The 16,271-nt window shown below is 40.2% G+C and overlaps 1 protein-coding gene across 5 annotated transcripts in view; it reads right to left on the reverse strand.

The window, feature by feature from the left end:
* HERC1 (HECT and RLD domain containing E3 ubiquitin protein ligase family member 1) overlaps positions 1 to 13,907 on the reverse strand; it is a 187,792-nt gene extending 173,885 nt beyond the window's left edge. For all 5 annotated transcript variants that reach the window (XM_027569669.2, XM_027569671.2, XM_027569670.2 and 2 more), the window contains exon 1: positions 13,760 to 13,907. The gene's annotated coding sequence lies outside the window, so the exon portion shown is untranslated. The remainder of the gene's footprint in view (positions 1 to 13,759) is intronic.
* Positions 13,908 to 16,271: the final 2,364 nt, after the last annotated feature.

The raw sequence follows: 16,271 nt of genomic DNA on the forward strand, positions 1-16,271 counted from the left end.
CATTTCACTACTGCTGTACATTGACATTAGCCTTTTCAGCTTTTTTTTTTTTACTTCAAAAAGGTAAAGCACTCTACCTCTATCTTAATCTACAATACAATCAAAAAAAGCATCAACATTACTGCAGCCTAACTGGTAGAAGGTTTTCATTAAAATATTAGTTTAAAAACATTACAATAGGGCGCCTGGGTGGCTCAGTCGTTAACAGTCTGCCTTCGGCTCAGGTCATGATCCCAGGGTCCTGGAATCGAGTCCCACATCGGGCTCTCTCCTCAGAGGGAAGCCTGCTCTCCCTCTCCCACTCCCGCTGCTTGTGTTCCTGCTCTTGCTATCTCTGTCTCTGTCAAATAAATAAAATCTTAAAAAAAAAAGATGTTCTGTATCTATTTAAAACATTACAATAGTGTTGCAATTAGAATTATAGTTTTAATCTAACTTATAGTTCTTAAAAACAGCTAGGCTTTCAGTATAACATTAAGAACATGCCAATTACAACTGGCCACCTTTGCCCAATCATCATGCCAAGTTATCTTCTGCTTCCAGATTAAGCAATTTCTAATCATCTATTTAAGAGATGAAGCCCATTAACACCATACAATGCAAAAGTTCAGGGGCGCCTAGATGGCTCAGTTGGTTAAGCGTCTGCCTTCAGCTCAGGTCACAATCCCACGTAGGGCTCCCTGCTCAGTGGGGAGTCTGCTTCTCCCTCTCCCTACCCAGCTCCGCTCACTCGTGCTCTCTCTTTCAAATAAATAAAACATTAAAAACAACAACAACAATGTGGAAGTCCACCACTCACACTCTGGCAGCTGAGCAAAGAAATAGCAACTTCCTTTATCAATAGAGAACCTAATAAAAGAAGGTCTAGCAATTAGAGGTTATTCAAGGGCTCATTCCTCAAAGCTACCTCTCTCCTCTGTGGAAGCTTGTCAAATATCAGAATATCTACCCTGTCTATCTCACAGAGGTATGATGAAGATCAACTGAGAAAATGGTTACCAAAGTACTTTGCAAACTAGAAGCCATGTACACTACACAAATATGTATGTGTGTGTATACATATGTGCACACACACAAATGTAAGTCATTACTATTTCACTACCTGATTGCACTCTAGACAGTCTGCAGACTAAACTTGCTCCTTAATATCATTAGGTTTCAAGGTCTACCAAGAAAGACTTCATATTCCAGGGCATAAAGATTCACTAATATTCACCTCTCTATTTACTGTTTTCGTCTAACATCTATTCGCCCTCTTTGGCAGAACAGAATAGAAACATTCTTTAAGAATTCAAAGCAGGGGTGCCTGGGTGGCTCAGTCGTTAAGCGTCTGCCTTCAGCTCAGGTCATGATCCCAGGGTCCTGGGATCGAGCCCCGCATCGAGCCCTGCATCAGGCTCCCTGCTCAGCGGGAAGCCTGCTTCTCCCTCTCCCACTCCCCCTGCTTGTGTTCCCTCTCTCGCTGTGTCTCTCTCTGTCAAATAAATAAATAAAATCTTAAAAAAAAAAAAAAGAATTCAAAGCAACACGTGGCACCTAAATTCTGTCTGTCACAATGAGTTCCTCAACACCTATGTAGAATGGTCTTGCCCAAATATTAGTTGGGTAGGATTTTATTTTATTTTTCTTAAAGATTTATCTATTTGAGAGAGAAAGAGCAAGCGTGTGCATGCGTGCACATGGGGGGGGATCTTAAGCAGACTCCCTGCTGAGTGTGGAGCCCCAATGTGGGGTTCCATCTCATGACCCTGAGATCATGACCTGATATGAAATCAAGGAGTCTGATGCTTGATGTACTGAGCCACCCAAGCGCCCCAGTGGGATAGGATTTTAGATCAGCCAAAACCATCACATTTAGGCTCGCCACTTCCATACTCTGCCCCCAACAGTTTTTGCCAACACCTCCCTTTGTTACAGAATTCTAATCCACACTCCCACCACCTACTAGCTGTGTGATCTTGGGCAAGTTACTTAACCTCTCTATACTTCCATTTCCTTCTCCCGCAGAATAAACAGGTTAAATGTGGTTTAAATAATTAACAATTCAACCAGATTTAACCATGGTTTAAACAATAGATAAAAGTACTTTCAGAGAAAGACAATTATCATATCATCTCACTCATATGTGGAATTTAAGAAACAAAACAGAGGATCATAGGGAAAGAGAGGAAAAAATAAAACAAGACGAAATCAGAGAGGGATACAAACCGTAAGAAACTATTAATCACAGAAAACAAACTGAGGGTTGCTGGAGGGAAGGGGGTGGGGTAACAGGGTGATGGACATTAAGGAGGCTACATGATGTAATGAGCACTGGGTGTTATATAAGACTGATGAATCACTGACCTCTACCTCTGAAACCAATAATACATGTTAATTTATTTAATTTAAATAAAAAGTAAATAAAAATAAATGATAAAAGTACTTAGAATACCTGCTGCACAGTAAACGTTCAGTAAGTGTTACCCAGTATTATTCCTTTATATGTGCATCTGTCTACTCCATCACACCACCTTCACAAATTCCATAAATCTCTCCATCATTCTCCATCATTCCCTCTTTTTAAAAGAATGAACGATGTTGAGAAAACAGAAATTATGACCATATTACTGACAAAATTTCATTATATGTGCCTGGACACTTGTTTGTATAAGAAAGTTCAATGATACCTTCTATAAAAGACACTTTTGCTTTTCAATTATATTAACACATAGACAATATAATCTTTCTAGTTCTGTATTAGGTTACCCTATATTTCTAATACTATCAGTTAGCAAAGCTGCTTACTTGAATTGTATCATATAAAACTGCCCATTGCCCATGACCCAACAGTTTTACAGTAGAGTGACTAACACCAGGAAAGGTCTTAAAACATGGCAAAACTTAATAGAGCTTCTATAAATGTGGCTATATTAATCTTAAAAGAAAGAAACCAAAACACTTGGACAACAATGTATACCCCTCAAAATCAAAATCAATGGACTTTAAATGAAGAGCTTAAAGTGAGAACAAATAGCTTGCCAGAGTTAAGAGGAAATATTACTACTCTATTAACATCACTACCATTATAGAGAACAACCACAAGAGCTGAACTCCAAGTTAATTTTTTACATATTACTTAGCACATCCTATGCACAATTATATGCTCTTGATAATGTTGTAAATTCTAAATCTTAACATTTCACATGTAAGAACCCAATGCAAAAAAAAATCACACTGTTTTAACTGATTTAATAGTTCTCTTTCAGGGGTGCCTGGGTGGCTCAGTCAAGATTGAGCATCAGACTCTTGATTTCAGCTCAGGTCATGATCTCAGGGTTGTGAGATCAAGCCCCACATCCAGCTCTGCGCTGGACATGGAACCTGCTTGGGATTCTCTTTCTCTAAAATAAATAAATAAATCTTAAAAAAAAAAAAAAAGTTCTCCATCAGCATGAAACATTAAAAAGGAAGAATTATTTAATCTAATTTAGACACAATTTTACTCCACGGTCAAGTTCCTAGAGCTGCATTCCTGGCTTACTATGTACCATGGACTTTTAGAAGCACTGGAATGAATAAGACATATAGGTTCATGCTCTCATGGAGTTTACATTCTAGTGAGGAAGACAAATAATAAACAAGTAGACAAGTAAGTCATTAAATTTCAGGAAGCACAAGTGCAAAAAAAAAAAAGACAAAAGAGACAAGGAGAGTGGAGGGGAGATGATCACTATTTTTTATATTGTGATGACGATTTCTCTAAAGAGGTAAACTCTGAGAACTCTTCTTTAAGCAAACACGTGAATGATGTGAGCGAGGAAACTGTGCAAAGACCTGAGGGAAGAGCACTCCGAGCCAAGCAAGAACAAATACTAAGCCCTGAGAATGTACCTGTCGTGATCAAAGAATATAAGGAGTTCAGTGTAGCACAAGTGGAATGAACAGAGAGGTAGGCAAGGATTAACTACATCATGTAGTGCCTTTAAGCCAATACCAGGAATTTGGTTATTTTAATTGTAGAAGGAAGTCACTGTAAAGTGTTAAATAGAAGACTGGCCTACCTGATTGACAGTTAAAAAGATCATTCTATCTACAAGTGGAGAAGAGACTGTTAGAGATCAAGTGAGAAAGCAGGGAAACCAGTTAAGAGACTACTGTTAATTATCTAAGCAGGAGATGATGGTAGTTTAGACCAAAGTTATAAGGAGGAGATGATATATGATCAGATTAGAAAGATAGTCAAAAGAAAAAGTCAAGAGGTTTTGCTGATGGGCTTGTTATAGGGTATGAAGAAAAGAGAAAAATCACAACTGACACCTAGGCTTTTGGCCCGTGTGACTAGTTTAATGGTCCAGCCATTTACTAAGAGCTGATTCAGGGGAAATGATGAGGACAGAAATCACACCTTCTTTATTGTACAAATTTAGTTTGAGATGCCCATTAGAAGGTCAATGAAATATGAACTAAGCAGATGAACTCTAACACTGACCTCAGGGAAGGTGTCTGGGCTGAAGACATAAATGTGGAAGTCAATCAGCATAGCAAGTTTTTAAAGCCACAGAAATAGATAAACGTAGACTGGAAAGATTTGTTTAATCCTCACATCAGCCCTGTGATGTAGCAACTATTATTATTCTTACCTTTACAGATCAGGAAGGTAAGAGACTAAGACTTGTCCAACATCATTCTGCTAGCAAGTGGCCGAATTAGAAAAAAAAAAAACAGATCTGACTACAATGATGATGACAGTTACTTTCTCAACTGAAGTTCATCATCTAAACCAGAGAACTTGAATATTGGAGCGAGTATCTTCTCAATTCTCCCAAGGATGGTACATACCTAATGCCATTCTAGATGCACTGGAGAGAACTTAATTCTTTACATACAGTAACTGTCCAAATGTCCTAGAGCATTTAGTTCTCTCATGGAATCCCAGCTGAGAAGAAAAACTCTACTATTATTCTCTTCTTCTACTACTTACTACTACTACTACTACTACTACTACTACTACTACTACTACTACTACTACTGGGAATAGTACTACTACTACTAATACTAGGAATCCTTTAAAATGAGGAAGATTAACCGGTGAACAATGTTAAGTTACCACTCTATAATTTTTCATGGCCTTCTCTTTGTAACCAGTAAAATCAAGTGTCATTTGGGGTTTTTATAGCAACAAAAGTAATTTTATTTTAAGACTACACAGACCTCTGCTGGTTCCATTCACAATCAGCACTCAGCATCTTTTCTTAAGAACACCAGTTCATCAGAAAACTATTAGAATGTAAGCTCCTCTGGTGCAAGATTTTTAGTTTTTTTGTATAGACCTGTCAAATCACTATGTTCTACACCTGAAACTAATGTACCATCGTGTGCCAACTATACTTAATAAAATTTAAAAAAAAAGAATTTTTGTGTTTTCATTAATGTGTCCCCAGCACTTGGAAGAGTATTCTTTCTGGGGAAAAAAAAAACCTAAATTTCCAGCTGGGCAGAACTTGTTACCTTGTTAAGATGGGGATGTTTTTCATGTTGCCTTAGTATCTTGGTCCCACTAAAATCTGGTAAGATTATCCTAATCCAGAACTGTAAACTCTCATTTCATCTTCCTTCAAATTAACCTTCTTTCTTATGGAAATATAAAAGGTTCCAGAGACAGCCATTACTGGTCAAATAACTACCATACCATGATTTCAGTATGTACTGTGTGTACTATTCAAAATAACTGGCATATACTGTGAACCAAAACTTTATCATACATACTCCGGAGAAAAGAATATTCTCCTTACAATTTCAGTTATCCTTTGTTAAACTCCAGAAGTATTTCAGAGCATGGGTATTATGAATCAGTGCAGCAACTCCTATTAAATGTTTCAATGAGCAATCCTGGCTAGATCAGAAATGCATTCCAATTTATTTCACCTGCACATAATTACCTACAACTATCAGTGTAATATTAATGAACTATTTATTTCATTTTCAAGCTATAAGAACCTACCAACAACAGGCATTAAGTGCCCCTATACAACAGGTTCGGGGTACTGAAATGACTACAGAGCATTTTTAAAAATCAGTCACCTCTTGAAAAAATAAAAAAAAAAAAAAAAAATATATATATATATATATATATAGCACAACACATTCTCTGCTGGTGAGGTTATAGGGAAAACAGATGTTCTCATACATTACCAGTGGGAATGCACAGGAGTACACTTCTGTAATATCTAACACAACTACATACAGTAGTCCCCCCTTATCCAAAGGGATTATGTTCCAAGACCCCCAGTGGAATCGCAAATAGTACCAAATCATATATTATAGTATGTTGTTTCCTACGCATATCTACCCATAAGGTTTAATTTCTAAATTAAGCAGAGTAAGAGATCAACAACAATAACAAAATAGGATAATTATAACAATATAACTGACCCTTGAATAGTGCAGAGGTTGGGGGGCACCAATACCCCATGCAGTTGAAAATCTGCATATAGGGCGCCTGGGTGGCTCAGTTGGTTAAGCGACTGCCTTCGGCTCAGGTCATGATCCTGGAGTCCCGGGATCGAGTCCCGCATCGGGCTCCCTGCTCAGCAGGGAGTCTGCTTCTCCCTCTGACCCTCCCCCCTCTCATGTGCTCTCTCTCTCTCTCTCAAATAAATAAATAAAATCTTTAAAAAAAAAAAAAAGAAAATCTGCATATAACTTTTGACTCTCCAAAAACTTAACCACTAAAAGCCTACTGTTGACCAGAAGCCTCACTGATAACATAAGCAGCCAATTAACATATATTCTGGACATTATATGCATTATATATTGTAATCTTTTTTTTAAAGATTTTATTTATTTATTTATTTGACAGAGAGAGAGACACAGCGAGAGGGAACACAAGCAGGGAGAGTGGGAGAGGGAGAAGCAGGCTCCCCGTGGGGCAGGGAGCCCAACACGGGGCTAGATCCCAGAACCCTGGGATCATGACCTGAGCCGAAGGCAGACACTTAATGACCGAGCCACCCAGGCGCCCCTATATATTGTATTCTTACAATAAAGTAAGCTAGAGAAAAGAAAATCATAAGGAAGAGAAAATACATTTACAGTACTGCCTAGTGGACCTAGGCAGTTCAAACCCATGTTGTTCAAAGGTCAACTACATACTGTAATAAAAGTTATCTGAGGGATGCCTGGCTGGCTCAGTCGATAGAGCATGAAACTCCTGATCTCAAGGTCGTGAGTTCAAGCCCCACTTTGGATGTGGAGCCTACCTTAAAAAAAAAAAGTTATGGGCGCCTGGGTGGCTCAGATGGTTAAGCGTCTGCCTTCGGCTCAGGTCATAATCCCAGGGTCTGGGATCGAGTCCTGAGTCAGGCTCCCTGCTCCTTGGGAGCCTGCTTCTTCCTCTGCCTCTCTCTCTCTCTCTCTCTTTCATGAATAAATAAATAAATAAATAAAATCTTAAAAAAAAAAGTTATGTGAATATGGTCTCTCAAAATATTTTCTTGTACTTTACTCAATCTTATGATGATGTGAGATGATAAAATCCCTACATGATGAGATCAAGTGAGGTGAATGACTTAGGCACTGTGATGTAGCATTAGGCTACCACTGACCTTCTTTCTGACTATATTTCAGGAGGAGGATCATGTGCTTCTGGACCACTGTTGACCACCAGTAAGTGAAACCACAGAAAGAGAAACTGCAGACATAGAGGGACTCCTGCATGCTCAACTTTTGACCCAGCAATCCCACTTATAGAAATCTACCTTGAAGATACCCTCTAACAATACAAAAATACATATGCCCAGGACAGTTACCGCAATACTGTTTATAACTGCAAAATATAGGAAATTACCTAAATGTACATACATAGAAGAATGGTTGAATAAATTAGGATAAATCCCCAGAGTGGAGTGCTGTACAGCTGTAAAAAAGAATGAAGAATATCTATTAAAAATGAACTAATTTGGAGTGATTTCCAAGATATCCAGTGATTTCCAGAAGTAAAAAAAATAAAGTGCAAAAGAGTATCTGTAAGATGCTACTCTTCATATAAGAAAGAAAGGAAAAAGCAAACAGTTGGGCAGTTCCTCAGAAAGTTAAACACAGAGTTATCATACGATCCAGCAATTCCATACCTAGGTTATATACCCAAGGCACTGAAAATATATGTCCACGTGAAAACCTGTACCTGAATGTTCACAGCAGTATTATTCACTATAGCCAAAAAATGGAAAACCAAATGTCCATCAAATGATGCATGCATGAATAAAATGTGATATATGCATATACTGGAGTATCACTCAGCCATAAAAAGGAATGGAGTATAGATAAATGCTACATGGATGAACACTGAAAAAATTACACTAAGTGAAAGAAGCCAGGCACAAAAGTCAACAGATTATATAATTTCATTTACATCAAATATTTAGAATAGACAAATTCATACAAACAGAAAGTAGATTAGTGGTTAACTGGGGCTAAGGAAGGTGGAATGGGAAACGACTGCTAATGGATACAGGGTTTCCTTCTGGAGTGATGAAAATATTCTTGAATTAGATAGTGGTAATGGCTGCACAACCTTGTGAATACACAAAAAAACAAGGAATTGTACACCTTAAAAGGGTAAGTTTTGTGGTATGTGAATTGTATCTCAATTAAAATTGCATGAGAAAAAAGTAATATAACAAAACACACACAATCTGTTCATTTGTGCAAAAGAAGTAATAGAAGGATAAACCAAAAAACTAAAGAGACTAGTTACCTAAAGGGCAAGGAAAAGAGATGGGGAAAAAGGGACGGAGGTGGGAATCAGGTAGTAGGAATAAGGAGTGACATTTCTCTGACTATATCTTTTTATGTAGTAATGTTTAGTAATAGTAATGTTTCATATACCCAAATAAATAATCTAAATCAACCAGGACTGAGGGGTAACCCAAAATGGAATACAAAGAGTAAGAAAAGAACCAAACTGCATTACAGATGAATAACCTAACACTAAAAGTGTGGGGAAAAAAAGAACTAACCTAAATAACTTTGGAAAATAATATTTTGACTAGATACCGTGAGGTTAAAGACAAAAAAAAAAGACTGTACACTAATTAGCAAATACGTTTCTCATAAGTGTAATGGGTTAGCAATCAGTAACTACTTGATGGGCATTATAAAAGTGAACAAGTGGGATATGATCTATTATCTATATGATCTATTGTTTACAGATTAATGAGAGCCAGGTTTTCACAATCAGAAAAAAGTTACAAATAAGAAATAAGTAAAGGTTAGAATGAACCTTGTGGTGTTGAACTAGACTAGAAGCTATCAATATGAACTCATGGTTTTTAATATATATAGAAAGATAAATATAGAAATAAATTGTGTGTGTGTGTGTGTGTGTGCGCGTGCACGCTCACTTGTATGTGTGGGAGAGTTAGTATATATACCTATATTTCCTAGCACTGTCCTCTGAGGGCTTAGGGGCAATGACACCCCAATGAGTACACCTAACATCCAGATCTTGATTTATATTCTATTCACCAATAAAAAGAATCAGAGTTCCTTAGACAAGCTCTTGATTCCAGGACTGGTACAAGGAAAGATACAACATGAGTGAGAAATAGCCTATGATAACAGAATATAAGTGCTCAAAAAAGACTGAAGGCCAACTTTGAAAAGGCTCTTAATGGCCAAAGCTGGAACAATTTGGGCAATAAAAAAATACTATTGGGTTAAAACATGTAGAATAAAACAAATACCCATGAGATTATAATTACATAAATAAATAACTGAATAAACAAATGAGAAAGAGATATCTCTTCCTAACAGAAAAATTCCAATAATATGTTGGAAAAAAAAAAGAGGAAAATATAAAATCACCATTAGGTAAACACCACAATAACTGTTGCAGACAAGATCTATCAACACATGCTAAAATCAGCAGGAGAAAATTTGAGGAGAAACAGTATATCTGCATAGTCTCAAAGTATCTCCCCCAAGATATGTATCAAAAGGAAGAATAGTAACTTTACAGTAGAAAACAAAGCAGAGGCCACCTTAACCAAGTAATCAAGGTTAAAACATCACTAGCAATAAGACACATAAACACCATGTACCCTCTAAAATGATGCACAAAGGACACATCATTTGTGGTTTTCTTGCAAACATACATAACTTAAATCTAATCATGAGAAAAACATCAGACAAACCCAAAATGAGAAAAATTCTACAAATTGACAGTACTCATCAAAAATGTCAAGATAAGGGCGCCTGGGTGCCTCAGTTGGTTAAGCGACTGCCTTGGGCTCAGGTCATGATCCTGGAGTCCCGGGATCGGGATCGAGTCCCATGTCAGGCTCCCTGCTCTAGTCTGCTTCTCCCTCTGCCCCTCTTCCCTCTTGTGCTCTCTATCTCTCATTCTCTCTCTCTCAAATAAATAAATAAGATCTTTAAAAAAAAAATGTCAAGATCATGAAAGACAAGGAAAAACTGAGGAACTATCGTAGATTGGAGGAGACAAGGAAAATACCACAACTAAATGCAATGAATTAAGTGTGGAACAGAAAAAAGGACGTTAGGGGTAAAACTGGTGAAACTGCAATAAAGTCTGTAGTTTAGTTAATAGCATTATACCAAAGCTAAGTTCCTGTTTTTGATCACTGTACTATGGTTATGTAAATTGTCAACATCAGGAGATGATGCGGGAAGAATATTATATAGGAACTCTCTGTACTATCTTTGCAACATTTCTCTAACATTATTTCAAAATAAACAGTTAAAAGTAAATAAAATCCATCAATTGATCATCTTACCCAACTGTCATATTTCCTTGCTCAGGGATCTCATCTGTAATTTAATATTCTGATTAGTTTAGAGGGCCCAGTGACAGCAGAAAAAACAAAAATCATAAAAATCATATTTGGCATCTAAAAAGTCAATTAGCTACTTTACGTTCCCTTATACTTTTTTTTAGTCAAAAAAATTTGCTAGCTGTTGTGACTTTACTGGCTTCGCAAACTTCTTTTTTAAGTGATGTGACCAATTTGTTGTTTTCAACATCATGATAATCTGCAGTATGTGCCCATAACAACACATTTCATTTGTCTGTTAAGCCAAAGTTTTATTTACAATTAAAAAAATTATCTTTAACAGGTTATAGTAAGTTTTTTACTTATTATTACATAGTTGTCCAACTATAACATTCAAAATTTGTTTTCACAAGTCAATTTGCTTTTATCCTAACATGGACTTCTCTCCACACACCAAACCACAAGGTCTTCATTATTGTTATTTTACTGATAATCTGAATTTTAAAAGATCAACTGTTGAATGTATGGAGTCTCTCTTTTTTTTTTAATACTAAGAAGGAGTAATTTTGTCTTTTTCAGGAAAAAAATGCTTGAGGGCACCTGGGTGGCTCAGTCAGTTAAGCATCTGCCCTCGGCTCAGGTCATGATCCCAGGGTCCCGGGATCGAGCCCCACATCAGGCTCCCTGCTCCATGAGAAGCCTGTTTCTCCCTCTCCCACTCCCCCTGCTTGTGTTCCCTCTCTTGTTGTGTCTCTGTCAAATAAATAAAATTTTTTAAAAAAGAAATGCTCGAGACATCAGAATTCGATTGCTATTTATTATTTACATCCGCTAATAACCAATCCAGCCCAATCAAGAACACAGTCTTTGAAATTCCTTTAATCAAATAGGATTTGCAGAAAATGTTTATATTAATAGACTAAGTGACCCATTTACATTTGCTTTCTCCTCATGCACCACCAGGATGCCTGCATTGGGAGTGGAATACATGACCAGCAAATGAATGGGTAAGTGTCACATGTATACAGCATGACTAGAAATTTAAGAAGCAAAGTGATAACAGAATCTTAGGAAAAGCAAAATTCATAAAAGTTTAGAATTACAAAAGGCCTGGGCGCCTGGGTGGCTCAGTTGGTTAAGCGACTGCCTTCGGCTCAGGTCATGATCCTGGAGTCCTGGGATCGAGTCCCACATCGGGCTTCCTGCTCAGCAGGGAGTCTGCTTCTCCCTCTGACCCTCTTCCCTCTCGTGCTTTCTATCTCTCATTCTCTCTCTCTCTCAAATAAATAAATAAAATCTTTAAAAAAAAAAAAAAAGAATTACAAAAGGCCTTATTAGGCCATTTAATCCATTCCAATGACAACCCCAGACAAATGACACTATCCTACTTTTTAAAGCTGCCAGATTTCCAACCTCCCTAGATGTTTCATTCTGCCATATAATCCTGTCATATAATTTGGGAGAAATATTACAAGACCATTCTTTGCTTTCTTTTCTCAAATAATACATTTTAACTCACTTCCAAGATAAACCCATGTATAGGTGCATTATATGTGTGTGTACATACAGACACCTAGGCCACTCAATTTTGCTTGTAAAAACTCACACCAAAGAAACCTACATAATCAAAGGCATGTATCCATCCCATCCCAATCACAAAGGCACTATAACAAACAGTGTCACATAACGATTTTGGTCTAAAAATAACCAATGGGAATCAATGTTATAAAACCTTGAGGTAAACAGGTTTCTTCCCACTGTGAGTAATCATAGTTTGCCTTCCACAAACACTGCTCCTTTTCAGCGCCCACCACAGGAAAAACACTCATGTACTACATCCAAGCAGGTAATAATTTTTTAACTTTTGATTTTTAAAACCACTTATCTAATAATCATTTTGGAAGAGAGTCCAATGAAAGAGATAGAGATGACAGAGTACAGCCAGTGATAATGTACAAATAACCAGTTTTAATCAAGTGGGCCAAAATGACTCAAATAGAACAAATCATTTTGAAACATATATAGAACAGGGGAAGTCCCAATCAATGATGAGCCAAGGACAATCTGAAAAAACTAAGTGTCTGTTAAGAAACACACCAAAATGGTAACCATGAAATGCTATCTCTGAAAATGGAATTACAAGACCGAGTTCAGATTTGGTATTCCTATAATTCTGATTATCCATATTTTCTACAGAACTATAGAAATTATTTTAAAATTAAGGCAAATTGTGTCCCTGCTCACAGCTCTCTGGGTTGGACAACATGTCTTTTATATAACCTCCTGGGAAAGGTGGTACCAGTTCCGGTGCTCGAGTCTCCCAAGAACCTACCACCCATCACAGAAAAGGTTTCCCCATGTTCCCTGGGACAGCTCTTGTCATCATCATCCTCATCTCACCCACAGACTAAACAATGCATCTCATCTCCCCTCCTGGTAGCACAGGCTTTATAAATTGTTATTTTACCGAGGCGGGAGATTTGGAGAAAGGTTTACCTGATGATGAGCTGCCCCCATCTAAAAGCAGAGGAAAGGAGAAAGACACGTCGTCCCAGCCTCCACCCCTCAAAAGACGGCCGGCGACGTGGGGGGGGGGGCATTGGGGTCGCGGCTCTCCCGAAGGAGAGTCGGGCCGCTGTCCCCCAACCTTAGCCCCAGCCGGGTGAGGGGCCCTAGTTAGCGGATAAACGGGTGGGGGAGAAGGTCAGAGACCCGACTCCCGAGGGGCAAGTACAGCAAGCCGCCGGAGGGGCGGGTCCCTCTACCCCTTCGGGCGAGCTCTGTAAGCGCTCGGGCTGCGAGAGGCCTCTGAGGCCGGAACCCCGCACCGCGCCGGGAAGCTTCCCTCAGGCCTCTGCCTGCCGCCCACCCGGGACCCCGCCGGCTCCCGGCTCGGCCGCGGCCCGGGAACAGCCCCGGCCGGCCTTGCCCAGCCCGCGGGGCGCACGCACAGGCGGCCAGGAGGGCAGAAGAAGAGGCGTTACCGTGCGCAGCCCCGGAGCTGGCGAGGGTGGGGCGCGGCTCCAGCGACCCGAGCCCGGTTCGGCAGCGGCTGCGGCTGCCGCGTCCTTTATTTTTGCTGCAGCAGCGGCGACTTGTCAAAGGGGAAGACGTAAGAGGCGGCGGCAGCGGCGGCAGGCAAGTCTCGCGGGATTTTGGCGGAACTCTCGCGCAGTCTTGACCGCTCGCCCCGCCCCCCCAGGCCCTGCGCGGGAGGCCAGAAACGCCGGGGGAGGAGCGCCAGAGCGGGGTTGCGGGAGGAGGGAGAAAAGGGAAGGAGATTTAATGGCGGGGCGGTGGGGAGGGGGGAGTGTTGACAGGCTCTGGGGACGACCTGCCACCGCGCTGTGCTCTCCCTTCAGCCTTTGCGGAGTCCAGACAGCCCCGTCCGTCCACAGGGGCCGGACTCCGCTTATGAGGCACAATTGGAGACGTTTCACAAAGGCCGGTGAGGAGTTAGGGGCCAGTCAGGGCTCCCCGTTTTCCCCGTAGTGGGCGAGGAAGACCCCCCGCCCGCAGTCCTGATGCTGCGAAAGGAAGCGACGCGTGGAAAAGCTGGCAGCAGAGGCGGGGCGGCCACACCCCTTTATCTCGGACGCTCGCGGGTTGCTCTGCGCTCTTTATCTCTCTTCACACCCGGCCCTAGACCTCTGGCCGGTGAAGTACGATCATATATGAAAGCGTTTCACTAGACACACTTCTATCTTACTCATGTCTTTGCGCAGCAGGACTGCTAGAACCCTGCAGATGCTGGGGCCTGCCACCCCTCTGAGGAACACCAAGGTAAATTGTCCCTTAGACATCCTTGATCATGACCCGGACCTTTGCGAAGAAGTCCCATGAAGGGTGGGAACGCTAACAGGCTTGGTCATCACTGTACACCCAGCACTAACACTGGTCCAGGTGCTCATTAAATGATTGAAAGAATATTCCTGTCTTCTCCCTTCTGTATCTTTTCTTAGTTCTAGACTCCCACATTTCTAGCCATCTTCCTGATGTCCATCGTTACAATATATTCTACTGAGTTACTGGGTAACTGAGTGAGGATCTAGAGCCAGTCTTTGCCCTCCACAAGCTCACAATCTAATTGCGGACATGAGTGCACAACGTACAAGCCATGTATGTGTCATTCACATAAAAAATTATGATACAGGCAGAAGAGGGAATGCTTGCCAGTGGTTAAATTGGATGTATATGAGGCAGTTTAGCCTAAGATCACTATCAGACATACGTGAGAATTCTGGAGTTCCACTTACCCAGTGTATGACCTTGGGCAAGTTGCTTGACCTCCCTAAACCTCTGTTCTTATCTGTCAACTTATAAAGTTAGTTCTTATTATCACAGGGTTCCCATGAGGAGTAAAATATACGTAAAGCTCCTGGCACATACTAATTACTCATTAAGTGGTAGGTCTCATTCTGTGTCTAACTTTTAAGTTTCTACATATGAAATGTGTTACTTATTTCTGGTAACTAGAGGTGAGGGAGTGGGTATATGTGGAGTTTATGTCATTGGTGCTAGTGCTTTATGATCTGGGTATTGCATGTGAAGCTGAGACAAGGCCAACAAGTTCCCTTGTCCTTCTCATTTTAACTTGCTGATGATGTAGGCATCTGTGCCACTCAAGCATCCCATGACATTCCATTTATCTTGCATTTGTAAAACTACTGCTTTTACCCATTCTTTTTCAAGAAAAAGACTTTACTTATTTTAAAGGCCATTTTAGAAAGTTCCTCCTTTCCCTTTCCTTAACATCCACCCTCAGAGCCGTGTACAAAGGAGAACTGAACAAGTGGATGATTGAGTTCAGTTGCACACAATTATCAAATGCACTTAATGTCAGCAAATAAGCCCTGACTCTACACCCTCACCTTGACCATTCCACCCATTTTCTAAACACTCTTTAATAATTTTTTAAGATTTTATTTATTTATTTATTTATTTGAGAGCGAGAGAGAGAAAGAGAGTACATGTGTGCGAGCCCAAAGAGAGACAGAGGGAGAGGTAGAGAATGTCAAGCAGACTCCATGTTGAGTGTGGAGCTGGACAAGGGGTTCCATCTTACAACCCTGAGATCGTGACTGGAGATCACAACCTGAGCCAAAACCTAGAGTGGGAGGTTTAACCAACTGAGCCACCCAGGCACCCCAACACTCTTTCATATTTAAATCAACATCTGCTAGAGTCTTGTCAGTATCATTCTCCCAACTCTACTAGTTCATTTTATCCAGATTTTCCCTAGAGAAAAATGTTGGAGTTGGGAGGGGGTGATAGAGGGAACTCAAGGCCATGGCTGAGTCCCCAATTGCTGGCCCTTGCCCTGAAAGTCCTCTGAGCAGTGCACTGTGGCCATGCCAGTCAGCTACATCTTTCCCCACACATGCACATCGTCCCCACCTCATGCCACATATTCCGCAATCCCACGCCTCAGCCAGGAGGTCCTAGGCAGAGAGGAACTGGAGAATCAACAGAAGAACATATATATTTCCTTTCAAC

This window comes from Zalophus californianus, chromosome 6 (genome assembly GCF_009762305.2).
Source record: "Zalophus californianus isolate mZalCal1 chromosome 6, mZalCal1.pri.v2, whole genome shotgun sequence".
NCBI lineage: Eukaryota > Metazoa > Chordata > Mammalia > Carnivora > Otariidae > Zalophus > Zalophus californianus.